This window comes from Oncorhynchus keta, unplaced genomic scaffold (assembly GCF_023373465.1).
Source record: "Oncorhynchus keta strain PuntledgeMale-10-30-2019 unplaced genomic scaffold, Oket_V2 Un_contig_5540_pilon_pilon, whole genome shotgun sequence".
NCBI classification, from domain to species: Eukaryota; Metazoa; Chordata; class Actinopteri; order Salmoniformes; family Salmonidae; genus Oncorhynchus; species Oncorhynchus keta.
This window is the reverse complement of record NW_026288354.1, coordinates 150,001-163,002: the sequence shown is the minus strand read 5'-3', so window position 1 is coordinate 163,002 and position 13,002 is coordinate 150,001. Positions and strand designations below refer to the sequence as shown.

Genomic DNA, 13,002 nt, shown 5'->3' with positions numbered 1-13,002 from the left:
AAAAATCAGAAATAATAATCAGGCAGGTGCGCCACGAAAGTAAGAAATAACGATATAATAAATGCCTTACCTTTGAAGATCGTCCTCTGTTGGCATTCCAAAAGGTCCCAGAAACATCACAAATGGTCCTTTTGTTTGATACATTCCTTCATTATATCCCCAAAATGTCCATTTATTTGGCACGTTTGATTCAGAAAATACACCGGTTTCAACTCGCCCAACATGATTACAAAGTATCTAATAAGTTACGTGTAAACTTGGGCCAAACATTTCAAACAACGTTCCTAATCCAAACTTATGTATCCTAAAACGTAAATAACCGATAAAATATAAAACAGGAAATACTGTGCTCAATTAGCGGATGAAAACAAAGTGAAGCGTGTTCTAAAAGACTTGAGTCGCTCTGAGTGACACATGGAAGGGAAAAGGAATACTTCTTCATTTCTCAATGGAAAAAAACATCAACCAATTTCTAAAGACTGTTGACATCTAGTGGACGCCATAGGAACTGCAAGCATATTTATATTAAAAAGGGATTTTCATTAGAAACCTAATGGAAAACACATTGAGCTCCCACACATTGTGCTTCGGGTTTCGCCTGCCAAATCAGTTCTGTTATACTCACAGACATTATTCAAACAGTTTTAGAAACGTCAGAGTGTTTTCTATCCAAATCTACTAATAATATAAATATCCTAGCTTCTGGGCCTGAGTAGCAGGCAGTTTACTTTGGGCACGCTTTTCATCCGGACGTGATAATACTGCCCCCTAGCCCAAAGAGGTTTTTAACAAATTATAGTTTTGGAAAGTTGGTTAGGACATCTACTTTGTGCATGACACAAGTCATTTTTCCAACAATTGTTTACAGACAGATTATCTCATTTATAATTCACTGTATCACAATTCCAGTGGGTCAGAAGTTTACATACACTAATTTGACTGTGCCTTTAAACAGCTTGAAACATTCCAGAAAATTATGTCATGACTTTAGAAGCTTCAGATTGACATCATTTGAGTCAATTGGAGATGAACCTGTGGATGTATTTCAAGGCCTACCTTCAAACTCAGTGCCTCTTTGCTTGACATCATGGGAAAATCAAAGGAAATCAGCCAAGACCTCAGAAACAATTGTAGGCCTCCACAAGTCTGGTTCAGCCTTGGAAAGCTACCCGGAAATTTGACCCAAGTTAAACCATTTAAAGACAATGCTACCAAATACTGACATTGGTTCATGGATATAAAGGTCTTTGATAGGCTGATGTGGAATTTGTAGCAGGAAATACCCACTGCCAGCTAAATGTGCTAGGTTATCTGATGGGAACAGCTAACGTGTAGCGTTGTATCACGTGCCACTACATCAACGATATTAATTGGCTGATGCACAAACTTAAATGTTTCCGAATATTCGCAGGTATGCACCCTACTCCCCCCCGACACCTCCCCAGTTTATAGAGGTGTTAGGTAGAGGCCTTTCACATTGGGTTTGTGTACAAAATGAAGTTGTTGAGTTCTGAGAAATGGTTGCTAATTCCCTCAAGGCTTGTAACAGTGCAAGTTCTACAAGGATTTATAATGTCTTGTAACGGACCAATAACCCAGTGTAGTGTTGTATGGCATTTCTCCAATCCGTTTGACCTTTCACCTCTTTATGTTTTGTGAAACCTGTATTACAGCCCTGTAATGTGTTGTTTCTGTTCAGCCTGTGTTCCCTGTGTTCCCTGTGTTCCCTGTGTTCCGTGTTCAGCCTGTGTTCCGTGTTCCCTGTGTTCCTGCGATACGCTTCGTCTGTTTATAACGCTAGCCTGTGTTCCCTGTGTTCCCTGTGTTCCCTGTGTTCCCTGTGTTCCTGCGATACGCTTCGTCTGTTTATAACGCTAGCCTGTGTTCCCTGTGTTCCCTGTGTTCCCTGTGTTCCCTGTGTTCCTGCGATGCTTCGTCTGTTTATAACGCTAGCCTGTGTTCCCTGTGTTCCTGTAATACGCTTCGTCTGTTTATAACGCTAGCCTGTGTTCCCTGTGTTCCCTGTGTTCCCTGTGTTCCCTGTGTTCCTGCGATACGCTTCGTCTGTTTATAACGCTAGCCTGTGTTCCCTGTGTTCCCTGTGTTCCCTGTGTTCCTGCGATACGCTTCGTCTGTTTATAACGCTAGCCTGTGTTCCCTGTGTTCCCTGTGTTCCCTGTGTTCCCTGTGTTCCCTGTGTTCCTGCGATACGCTTCGTCTGTTTATAACGCTAGCCTGTGTTCCCTGTGTTCCCTGTGCTCCTGTGATACGCTTCGTCTGTTTATAACGCTAGCCTGTGTTCCCTGTGTTCCCTGTGCTCCTGTGATACGCTTCGTCTGTTTATAACGCTAGCCTGTGTTGTGTTCAGGCCTTCTATTGCATCACTGTGAAACCACTTACATAACAGCAACAAAACGCTGTGTGTGTGATTGTGTGTGGGTTCGTGTGTGTGTGTGGCAGCGCTGTAGAAACCGCCCCAACTCCTTAAGTGCGTCATTTGGTCCCTGACAGCTACAGTCAGAGTCGACACGTGTCTCTGACACATTCACCACAAGTATCTGGTCTCTAGCGAATGTTTTCTCAGACGATAACTTTATATCAGATATATCTATCGGCCAGTTACATTACAGTACCAACACCCTAAAGAAACCAGTAGTGGTGGGAACACCTTCAATCTAACTGCTTCACAAAGAACATGGCAGGGTGTCTCATTAGATACTGCACTGCATTCAGAACCCAGATCATACTGCACTGTATTCAGAACCCATATCATACTGCACTGCATTCAGAACCCATATCATACTGCACTGCATTCAGAACCCATATCATACTGCACTGTATTCAGAACCCATATCATACTGCACTGCATTCAGAACCCATATCATACTGCACTGTATTCAGAACCCATATCATACTGCACTGTATTCAGAACCCATATCATATCATGCACTGTATTCACTGATATGATATGGGTTCTGTATTCAGAACCCATATCATACTGGGTTCTGAATACAGAACCCAGTATGATATGATATGGGTTCTGAATACAGTCATGATGATATGGGTTTTGGAACCCATATCAGTGCAGTATGATATGATATGGGTTCTGAATACAGTGCAGTATTCAGAACCCATATGATATGGGTTCTGAATACAGTGCAGTATGAACCCATATCATATGGGTTCTGAATACAGTATCAGTATGATATGATATGGGTTTTGGAATACAGTGCAGTATGATATGATATGGGTTCTGAATACAGTGCAGTATGATATGATATGGGTTTTGGAATACAGTGCAGTATGATATGATATGGGTTCTGAATACAGTGCAGTATGATATGATATGGGTTTTGGAATACAGTGCAGTATGATATGATATGGGTTTTGAATACAGTGCAGTATGATATGATATGGGTTCTGAATACAGTGCAGTATGATATGATATGGGTTCTGAATACAGTGCAGTATGATATGATATGGGTTTTGGAATACAGTGCAGTATGATGTGATATGGGTTCTGAATACAGTGCAGTATGATATGATATGGGTTCTGAATACAGTGCAGTATGATGTGATATGGGTTCTGAATACAGTGCAGTATGATATGATATGGGTTTTGGAATACAGTGCAGTATGATATGATATGGGTTCTGAATACAGTGCAGTATGATATGATATGGGATTTGGAATACTGTCTGGTAGGCAGCGACCCGTGTCTCTGGCATCTGAAGCAGTCCCACTGAAACATGTATTGGTACCGCTAGATGGGATTGTGTTGCAGTGTTTTCTTCATCCTTGCTTTTGCAACAACTAGAATAATATCAGCATGTCAGAATATGTTCTTCTGTTTTGATTGCTTCATCCCATGGGGTTTTTAAACCCCAAACAAAATCTCCAAGTCACGAGTTAGTTTGCCCTCTCGTACCAATGAGGAGCAACACTGTACTGGAGAAATCCACTATAGGCCTTCCACACACCTGCACTGGCACCTGGTGGCGGTTCCCTGTTACTACAGTCTAGAGCCCAGCTGTAGTTGCTACAGTCTAGAGCCCAAGATATACCCAGCTGTAGTTACCACAGTCTAGAGCCCAGCTGTAGTTACTACAGTCTAGAGCCCAGCTGTAGTTACTACAGTCTAGAGCCCAAGATATACCCAGCTGTAGTTACTACATTCTAGAGCCCAGCTGTAGTTACTACAGTCTAGAGCTCAGTTGTAGTTACTACAGTCTAGAGCCCAGGATATACCCAGCTGTAGTTACTACAGTCTAGAGCCCAAGATATACCCAGCTGTAGTTACTACAGTCTAGAGCCCAAGATATACCCAGCTGTAGTTGCTACAGTCTAGAGCCCAGGATATACCCAGCTGTAGTTACTACAGTCTAGAGCCCAGGATATACCCAGCTGTAGTTACTACAGTCTAGAGCCCAGCTGTAGTTACTACAGTCTAGAGCCCAGCTGTAGTTACTACAGTCTAGAGCCCAAGATATACCCAGCTGTAGTTACTACAGTCTAGAGCCCAGCTGTAGTTACTACAGTCTAGAGCCCAGCTGTAGTTACTACAGTCTAGAGCCCAATATATACCCAGCTGTAGTTACTACAGTCTAGAGCCCAGGATATACCCAGGTGTAGTTACTACAGTCTAGAGCCCAGCTGTAGTTACTACAGTCTAGAGCCCAGCTGTAGTTACTACAGTCTAGAGCCCAGCTGTAGTTACTACAGTCTAGAGCCCAGGATATACCCAGCTGTAGTTGCTACAGTCTAGAGCCCAGCTGTAGTTACTACAGTCTAGAGCCCAAGATATACCCAGCTGTAGTTACTACAGTCTAGAGCCCAGCTGTAGTTACTACAGTCTAGAGCCCAGCTGTAGTTACTACAGTCTAGAGCCCAAGATATACCCAGCTGTAGTTACTACAGTCTAGAGCCCAGCTGTAGTTACTACAGTCTAGAGCTCAGTTGTAGTTACTACAGTCTAGAGCCCAGGATATACCCAGCTGTAGTTACTACAGTCTAGAGCCCAAGATATACCCAGCTGTAGTTACTACAGTCTAGAGCCCAAGATATACCCAGCTGTAGTTGCTACAGTCTAGAGCCCAGGATATACCCAGCTGTAGTTACTACAGTCTAGAGCCCAGGATATACCCAGCTGTAGTTACTACAGTCTAGAGCCCAGCTGTAGTTACTACAGTCTAGAGCCCAGCTGTAGTTACTACAGTCTAGAGCCCAAGATATACCCAGCTGTAGTTACTACAGTCTAGAGCCCAGCTGTAGTTACTACAGTCTAGAGCCCAGCTGTAGTTACTACAGTCTAGAGCCCAATATATACCCAGCTGTAGTTACTACAGTCTAGAGCCCAGGATATACCCAGGTGTAGTTACTACAGTCTAGAGCCCAGCTGTAGTTACTACAGTCTAGAGCCCAGCTGTAGTTACTACAGTCTAGAGCCCAGCTGTAGTTACTACAGTCTAGAGCCCAGGATATACCCAGCTGTAGTTACTACAGTCTAGCGCCCATGATATACCCAGGTGTAGTTACTACAGTCTAGAGCCCAGCTGTAGTTACTACAGTCTAGAGCCCAAGATATACCCAGCTGTAGTTACTATAGTCTAGAGCCCAGGATATACCCAGCTGTAGTTACTACAGTCTAGAGCCCAGGATATACCCAGCTGTAGTTACTACAGTCTAGAGCCCAGGATATACCCAGCTGTAGTTACTACAGTCTAGAGCCCAGGATATACCCAGCTGTACTTACTACAGTCTAGAGCCCAGGATATACCCAGCTGTAGTTACTACAGTCTAGAGCCCAGCTATAGTTACTACAGTCTAGAGCCCAGCTGTAGTTACTACAGTCTAGAGCCCAGAATATACCCAGCTGTAGTTACTACAGTCTAGAGCCCAGCTGTAGTTACTACAGTCTAGAGCCCAGAATATACCCAGCTGTAGTTACTACAGTCTAGAGCCCAAGATATACCCAGCTGTAGTTACTACAGTCTAGAGCCCAGCTGTAGTTACTACAGTCTAGAGCCCAGCTGTAGTTACTACAGTCTAGAGCCCAATATATACCCAGCTGTAGTTACTACAGTCTAGAGCCCAGGATATACCCAGGTGTAGTTACTACAGTCTAGAGCCCAGCTGTAGTTACTACAGTCTAGAGCCCAGCTGTAGTTACTACAGTCTAGAGCCCAGCTGTAGTTACTACAGTCTAGAGCCCAGGATATACCCAGCTGTAGTTACTACAGTCTAGAGCCCAGCTGTAGTTACTACAGTCTAGAGCCCAAGATATACCCAGCTGTAGTTACTACAGTCTAGAGCCCAGCTGTAGTTACTACAGTCTAGAGCCCAGCTGTAGTTACTACAGTCTAGAGCCCAAGATATACCCAGCTGTAGTTACTACAGTCTAGAGCCCAGCTGTAGTTACTACAGTCTAGAGCTCAGTTGTAGTTACTACAGTCTAGAGCCCAGGATATACCCAGCTGTAGTTACTACAGTCTAGAGCCCAAGATATACCCAGCTGTAGTTACTACAGTCTAGAGCCCAAGATATACCCAGCTGTAGTTACTACAGTCTAGAGCCCAGGATATACCCAGCTGTAGTTACTACAGTCTAGAGCTCAAGATATACCCAGCTGTAGTTACTACAGTCTAGAGCCCAGCTGTAATTACTACAGTCTAGAGCCCAGCTGTAGTTACTACAGTCTAGAGCCCAAGATATACTGTAGTTACTACAGTCTAGAGCCCAGCTGTAGTTACTACAGTCTAGAGCCCAGCTGTAGTTACTACAGTCTAATATATACCCAGCTGTAGTTACTACAGTCTAGAGCCCAGGATATACCCAGGTGTAGTTACTACAGTCTAGAGCCCAGCTGTAGTTACTACAGTCTAGAGCCCAGCTGTAGTTACTACAGTCTAGAGCCCAGCTGTAGTTACTACAGTCTAGAGCCCAGGATATACCCAGCTGTATTACTACAGTCTAGCTGATAGTGTAGTTACTACAGTCTAGAGCCCAGCTGTAGTTACTACAGTCTAGAGCCCAAGATATACCCAGCTGTAGTTACTACAGTCTAGAGCCCAGGATATACCCAGCTGTAGTTACTACAGTCTAGAGCCCAGGATATACCCAGCTGTAGTTACTACAGTCTAGAGCCCAGGATATACCCAGCTGTAGTTACTACAGTCTAGAGCCCAGCTTACTACAGTCTAGAGCCCAGCTGTAGTTACTACAGTCTAGAGCCCAAGATATACCCAGCTGTAGTTACTACAGTCTAGAGCCCAGCTGTAGTTACTACAGTCTAGAGCCCAGCTGTAGTTACTACAGTCTAGAGCCCAATATATACCCAGCTGTAGTTACTACAGTCTAGAGCCCAGGATATACCCAGGTGTAGTTACTACAGTCTAGAGCCCAGCTGTAGTTACTACAGTCTAGAGCCCAGCTGTAGTTACTACAGTCTAGAGCCCAGCTGTAGTTACTACAGTCTAGAGCCCAGGATATACCCAGCTGTAGTTACTACAGTCTAGCGCCCATGATATACCCAGGTGTAGTTACTACAGTCTAGAGCCCAGCTGTAGTTACTACAGTCTAGAGCCCAAGATATACCCAGCTGTAGTTACTATAGTCTAGAGCCCAGGATATACCCAGCTGTAGTTACTACAGTCTAGAGCCCAGGATATACCCAGCTGTAGTTACTACAGTCTAGAGCCCAGGATATACCCAGCTGTAGTTACTACAGTCTAGAGCCCAGCTGTAGTTACTACAGTCTAGAGCCCAGGATATACCCAGCTGTAGTTACTACAGTCTAGAGCCCAGCTATAGTTACTACAGTCTAGAGCCCAGCTGTAGTTACTACAGTCTAGAGCCCAGAATGTGTAGTTACTACAGTCTAGAGCCCAGGATATACCCAGCTGTAGTTACTACAGTCTAGAGCCCAGATATACCCAGCTGTAGTTACTACAGTCTAGAGCCCAGCTGTAGTTACTACAGTCTAGAGCCCAGCTGTAGTTACTACAGTCTAGAGCCCAAGATATACCCAGCTGTAGTTACTACAGTCTAGAGCCCAGCTGTAGTTACTACATTCTAGAGCCCAGCTGTAGTTACTACAGTCTAGAGCCCAGATATACCCAGCTGTAGTTACTACAGTCTAGAGCCCAGGATATACCCAGCTGTAGTTACCAAGTCTAGAGCCCAGGATATACCCAGCTGTAGTTACTACAGTCTAGAGCCCAGGATATACCCAGCTGTAGTTACAGTCTAGAGCCCAGGATATACCAGCTGTACTTACTACAGTCTAGAGCCCAGGATATACCCAGCTGTAGTTACTACAGTCTAGAGCCCAGCTATAGTTACTACAGTCTAGAGCCCAGCTGTAGTTACTACAGTCTAGAGCCCAAGATATACCCAGCTGTAGTTACTACAGTCTAGAGCCCAGGATATACCCAGCTGTAGTTACTACAGTCTAGAGCCCAAGATGTAGACTATCTAGAGCCCAGCTGTAGTTACTACAGTCTAGAGCCCAGCTGTAGTTACTACAGTCTAGAGCCCAGGATATACCCAGCTGTAGTTACTACAGTCTAGAGCCCAGGATATACCCAGCTGTAGTTACTACAGTCTAGAGCCCAGCTGTAGTTACTACAGTCTAGAGCCCATGGTATACCCAGCTGTAGTTACTACAGTCTAGAGCCCAGTTACTACAGTCTATATACCCAGCTGTAGTTACTACAGTCTAGAGTCTGTAGTTACTACAGTCTAGAGCCCAGCTGTAGTTACTACAGTCTAGAGTTACTACAGTCTAGAGCCCAAGATATACCCAGCTGTAGTTACTACAGTCTAGAGCCCAGCTGTATTACTACAGTCAGATCCCAGCTGTAGTTACTACAGTCTAGAGCCCAGATATACCCAGCTGTAGTTACTACAGTCTAGAGCCCAGCTGTAGTTACTACAGTCTAGAGCCCAGCTGTAGTTACTAGTCTAGAGCCCAGCTGTAGTTACTGCAGTCTAGAGCCCAGCTGTATTACTACAGTCTAGCTGTAGTTACTACAGTCTAGAGCCCAGCTGTAGTTGATAGTACCCAGCTGTAGTTACTACAGTCTAGAGCCCAGCTGATTACTACAGTCTAGATCCCAGCTGTAGTTACTACAGTCTAGAGCCCAGCTGTAGTTACTATAGTCTAGAGCCCAGGATATACCCAGCTGTAGTTACTACAGTCTAGAGCCCAGGATATACCCAGCTGTAGTTACTACAGTCTAGAGCCCAATATATACCCAGCTGTAGTTACTACAGTCTCAGAGCCCAGGATATACCCAGCTGTAGTTACTACAGTCTAGAGCCCAGGATATACCCAGCTGTAGTTACTACAGTCTAGAGCCCAGGATATACCCAGCTGTAGTTACTACAGTCTAGAGCCCAGCCCAGCTGTAGTTACTACAGTCTAGAGTCCCCAGCTGTAGTTACTACAGTCTAGAGCCTATTACTACAGTCTAGAGCTCAAGATATACCCAGCTGTAGCACCAATTTGTAAGTCGATAAGAGCGTAAATGACTTAAATGTTGTAAATGTAGTCACTACAGTCTAGAGCCCAGGATATACCCAGCTGTAGTTACTACAGTCTAGAGCCCAGCTGTAGTTACTACAGTCCCAATATATACCCAGCTGTAGTTACTACAGTCTAGAGCCCAGCTGTAGTTACTACAGTCTAGAGCCCAGCTGTAGTTACTACAGTCTAGAGCCCAAGATATACCCAGCTGTAGTTACTACAGTCTAGAGCCCAGCTGTAGTTACTACAGTCTAGAGCCCAGCTGTAGTTACTACAGTCTAGAGCCCAAGATATACCCAGCTGTAGTTACTACAGTCTAGAGCCCAGGATATACCCAGCTGTAGTTACTACAGTCTAGAGCCCAGGATATACCCAGCTGTAGTTACTACAGTCTAGAGCCCAGGATATACCCAGCTGTAGTTACTACAGTCTAGAGCCCAGGATATACCCAGCTGTAGTTACTACAGTCTAGAGCCCAGGATATACCCAGCTGTACTTACTACAGTCTAGAGCCCAGCTATAGTTACTACAGTCTAGAGCCCAGCTGTAGTTACTACAGTCTAGAGCCCAAGATATACCCAGCTGTAGTTACTACAGTCTAGAGCCCAGGATATACCCAGCTGTAGTTACTACAGTCTAGAGCCCAGCTGTAGTTACTACAGTCTAGAGCCCAGCTGTAGTTGCTACAGTCTAGAGCCCAGGATATACCCAGCTGTAGTTACTACATTCTAGAGCCCAGGATATACCCAGCTGTAGTTACTACAGTCTAGAGCCCAGCTGTAGTTACTACAGTCTAGAGCCCATGATATACCCAGCTGTAGTTACTACAGTCTAGAGCCAAGCTGTAGTTACTACAGTCTAGAGCCCAATATATACCCAGCTGTAGTTACTACAGTCTAGAGCCCAGCTGTAGTTGCTACAGTCTAGAGCCCAGGATATACCCAGCTGTAGTTACTACAGTCTAGAGCCCAGCTGTAGTTACTACAGTCTAGAGCCCAGCTGTAGTTACTACAGTCTAGAGCCAAGCTGTAGTTACCAGTCTAGAGCTGTAGTTACTACAGTCTAGAGCCCAGCTGTAGTTACTACAGTCTAGATCCCAGCTGTAGTTACTACAGTCTAGAGCCCAGAATATACCCAGCTGTAGTTACTACAGTCTAGAGCCCAGCTGTAGTTACTACAGTCTAGAGCCCAGCTGTAGTTACTACAGTCTAGAGCCCAGCTGTAGTTACTACAGTCTAGAGCCCAGCTGTAATTACTACAGTCTAGAGCCCAGCTGTAGTTACTACAGTCTAGAGCCCAGCTGTAGTTACTACAGTCTAGAGCCCAGCTGTAGTTACTACAGTCTAGATCCCAGCTGTAGTTACTACAGTCTAGAGCCCAGAATATACCCAGCTGTAGTTACTACAGTCTAGAGCCCAGCTGTAGTTGCTACAGTCTAGAGCCCAGGATATACCCAGCTGTAGTTACTACAGTCTAGAGCCCAGGATATACCCAGCTGTAGTTACTACAGTCTAGAGCCCAATATATACCCAGCTGTAGTTACTACAGTCTCGAGCCCAATATATACCCAGCTGTAGTTACTACAGTCTAGAGCCCAGGATATACCCAGCTGTAGTTACTACAGTCTAGAGCCCAGGATATACCCAGCTGTAGTTACTACAGTCTAGAGCCCAGCTGTAATTACTACAGTCTAGAGTCTACGATATACCCAGCTGTAGTTACTACAGTCTAGAGCCTACGATATACCCAGCTGTAGTTACTACAGTCTAGAGCTCAAGATATACCCAGCTGTAGCACCAATTTGTAAGTCGCTCTGGATAAGAGCGTCTGCTAAATGACTTAAATGTAAATGTAGTCACTACAGTCTAGAGCCCAGGATATACCCAGCTGTAGTTTCTACAGTCTAGAGCCCAGCTGTAGTTACTACAGTCTAGAGCCCAATATATACCCAGCTGTAGTTACTACAGTCTAGAGCCCAGGATATAACCAGCTGTAGTTACTACAGTCTAGAGCCCAGCTGTAGTTACTACAGCCTAGAGCCCAGGATATAACCAGCTGTAGTTACTACAGTCTAGAGCCCAGCTGTAGTTACTACAGTCTAGAGCCCAATATATACCCAGCTGTAGTTACTACAGTCTAGAGCCCAAGATATACCCAGCTGTAGTTGCTACAGTCTAGAGCCCAGGATATACCCAGCTGTAGTTACTACAGTCTAGAGACCAGGATATACCCAGCTGTAGTTACTACAGTCTAGAGCCCAATATATACCCAGCTGTAGTTACTACAGTCTCGAGCCCAATATATACCCAGCTGTAGTTACTACAGTCTAGAGCACAGGATATACCCAGCTGTAGTTACTACAGTCTAGAGCCCAGGATATACCCAGCTGTAGTTACTACAGTCTAGAGCTCAAGATATACCCAGCTGTAGTTACTACAGTCTAGAGTCTACGATATACCCAGCTGTAGTTACTACAGTCTAGAGCCTACGATATACCCAGCTGTAGTTACTACAGTCTAGAGCTCAAGATATACCCAGCTGTAGTCACTATAGTCTAGAGCCCAGGATATACCCAGCTGTAGTTTCTACAGTCTAGAGCCCAGCTGTAGTTACTACAGTCTAGAGCCCAATATATACCCAGCTGTAGTTACTACAGTCTAGAGCCCAGCTGTAGTTACTACAGTCTAGAGCCCAGGATATAACCAGCTGTAGTTACTACAGTCTAGAGCCCAGCTGTAGTTACTACAGTCTAGAGCCCAGCTGTAGTTACTACAGTCTAGAGCCCAGGATATAACCAGCTGTAGTTACTACAGTCTAGAGCCCAGGATATACCCAGCTGTAGTTACTACAGTCTAGAGCCCAGCTGTAGTTACTACAGTCTAGAGCCCAATATATACCCAGCTGTAGTTACTACAGTCTAGAGCCCAAGATATACCCAGCTGTAGTTACTACAGTCTAGAGCCCAGGATATACCCAGCTGTAGTTACTACAGTCTAGAGCCCAGCTGTAGTTACTACAGTCTAGAGCCCAATATATACCCAGCTGTAGTTACTACAGTCTAGAGCCCAAGATATACCCAGCTGTAGTTACTACAGTCTAGAGCCCATGATATACCCAGCTGTAGTTACTACAGTCTAGAGCCCAAGATATACCCAGCTGTAGTTACTACAGTCTAGAGCCCAGCTGTAGTTACTACAGTCTAGAGCCCAGCTGTAGTTACTACAGTCTAGAGCCCAGCTGTAGTTACTACAGTCTAGAGCCCAGCTGTAGTTACTACAGTCTAGAGCCAAGCTGTAGTTACTACAGTCTAGAGCCCAGCTGTAGTTACTACAGTCTAGAGCCCAGCTGTAGTTACTACAGTCTAGAGCCCAGGATATACCCAGCTGTAGTTACTACAGTCTAGAGCCCAGGATATACCCAGCTGTGTGTGGGTGTTCAGGTATTCAACTCTATATTACCAGACAGTGAGAGTGTTC

General features: G+C 44.8%; 1 protein-coding gene across 2 annotated transcripts in view; it reads left to right on the top strand.

Annotated features, from left to right (window-relative positions):
* Positions 1 to 13,002, top strand: part of LOC127925407 (nuclear receptor ROR-alpha A-like) — an 82,695-nt gene that overhangs the window by 38,753 nt on the left and 30,940 nt on the right. The gene's annotated exons all lie outside the window — the stretch shown is intronic.